The 2,479-nt window shown below is 35.5% G+C and overlaps 1 long non-coding RNA gene across 1 annotated transcript; it reads right to left on the reverse strand.

Annotated features, from left to right (window-relative positions):
* Positions 1-510: 510 nt before the first annotated feature.
* Positions 511-1,261, reverse strand: LOC126678806 (uncharacterized). The gene is made up of 2 exons (XR_007640728.2): positions 1,057-1,261; positions 511-955 (listed from the first exon to the last, which is right to left on the reverse strand). It is a non-coding gene; the product is annotated as an uncharacterized LOC126678806 (long non-coding RNA).
* Positions 1,262-2,479: the final 1,218 nt, after the last annotated feature.

Here is a 2,479-nt window from a genome sequence, read left to right on the forward strand (position 1 = left end):
CTATTTTCCATATTTCATTTAAAAAGATGTTTTTGTAGCATACTTCGGCTATCAAAACGTTTATCTAAAATAGTCCGAACCCTAAACAAAATTGACATTCCTAAGGTTGGAACATCATCTACGACTGTCGTTTAGGTCCCAGACTGCGATTAGCACCCGAAGGTGTCGGAAACTAGTCCAGAATTTAAGACATTGGACTGTTCTAAAACTGCAGAACTGTTTTGCGCAATAGAATATTCTGCTTCATTTGAGCAATTTAGAGTCCAAATTAGCAGAAATTTAAACTTAGACATTCATAGCTAACACCCTTAAGTTTATGTACCAACAAAAAAACCTAATTTGGAGCTATACATCTCAAGATATTGCCCTCTCAATATGGTTGTTTTGCAGGACAGTTTCTGCAAAATCGTCCAACTAGTTTGCATCGATTCTTTAAAGTAACTCATTACGCATCAAGACCTATAACCTATCAATAACACATCTTCGTACTCATATAATCCAGACACTATATACCATATTTGACATCACCAAACTCCATTCAATTACAAAACCCTTAACATGGACGAACTATACATTCATCTTTGCATCAAATCTAACTCAATCAATATTGCTTCAATTTTCAGTCTATATTCAACTATATGACTCCAATTAACACTTATAACCTATCAATTAAACCTCATATCATCAACTAGTTTAGGAGCTGAAACCCTTAGCTCATTCCTATGTCAAAACTCAACAAAGAATTCAAACAATACACCACAATTTCATATAGTCAATTCATCAAACACCTAATCTTCATACAAGTGTCGAACCCTAAGCCACAAACTCATTCAATCCCATCAATTAAACACTTAGCCAATTTCAGAAAATCCCTTACCTTGAAAGGTTCTCCGAGCTGAAGGTTCCAAGCCATTCAATTCACCATCAAAAATCCTCCATGTAACCTCTTAATCACCTTAAACATCAAGAACACAAAAATCCTCAAGTAAGCTTATGAACCCTATAATTTTATCATAAATTCTCCAAATTCATCCATGAAAACCTTGAATTACATACCTTATCATGATTACCTTAGCCTTAGGATTGATTTACTTCAAGAATCGTAAAGTTTGGAGTTGAATTCATGGAGTCATGGTGGAGAAGAGGGGTTCGGCTCCGTTGAAGGCTTTGATACAAAAATGAGAGGTTTGAGCTTTTGGTGGAGAATGGGAGAATGAATGATCTAACCCCTTCTTTAATAAGTTATTGTACAAAAGTCCATTTTGGCTCAAAGTGTCTAAAAACTCACTTTAACTCAAAATGGTTACTTGGCACTTTTCTTAAATTATCGATTAACCGTCGTGCTTAACTGTCACGACCCAAAATTATTGAGCCGCAACCGGCGCTAGGGAACGGGAGTGGTAGCTCCGGAACCCGTAGCAAGCCTAAAATCACAGTTTATTTTTCGCAAATATAATATAAACAAATAACAACAAACAACGGAAGCAGATATACATATACATAACATATACCCAAATATATACACTAACTGTTTCAAAACCTCGCGGGCTCTAGTTACCGTACCCTGTACGAACTGGCCTCGCGGTACTATATACACCAGTTAGTGTTTCAAACATCTCACCGGCACCTGGGGCCGTGGATCATATACTAAACACGTAGCCTATCAAAATGCATATAAAACAATAACAGCAGTTAATATATACAATCAAAATGAACTGCTGTCTAGGCTACAATACTATCGACAAAGGACCACTACTGCAGCACTCACAGAAGTCAGAAACTAACGTATACAGCTGACTTCTGGACTTCAAAATTGGCCTCTAGCTAAGTCCATAAGCTAAGCACCTGAAAGACATCAAAGGTGAGGGGTCAGTATTTGGGGAAATACTGAGTGAGTTGACATTTACTAACAGTATTGATATAAAAATATAGCATCGCATCTCAAGAAAATATTAATATAAACATATAAACATGTATTTGATCCGTACGAAACTAATATCCTAGCATGCGACACATCTCTCGAATAATCATATATCATTCAACCCAATCGTAAATATCAATTGCGAGTCCAACTCGCTGGTGGCCCAGCCACTAGATACGGGGACTTCCAGGCTACACCGTAGCCGAGTTCACTCTGCGTATCGAAATCATAACCCAATCGTAAATATCATATTCATCAACAGCTCCCAGCTGTGTCAAGTCATTTCTCAATGCAAACATACTAGACTGACTCGATACTGGTGATCACACAGCCTATTGACACCCAATAGGTAGCTAGTTTCTTCGGATCGCATACTAGTTCTCGCATATAGAAATTAAATAAACATATAACATCCAATCAGTTGTATATAATGCGATGCATTAAAACAATATATATATATATATATATATATATATATATATATATATATATATATATATATATATATATATATATATATATATATTTTCATAAAATAATTTTAATATATATATAATA

This window comes from Mercurialis annua, linkage group LG4 (assembly GCF_937616625.2).
Source record: "Mercurialis annua linkage group LG4, ddMerAnnu1.2, whole genome shotgun sequence".
Lineage (NCBI taxonomy): Eukaryota > Viridiplantae > Streptophyta > Magnoliopsida > Malpighiales > Euphorbiaceae > Mercurialis > Mercurialis annua.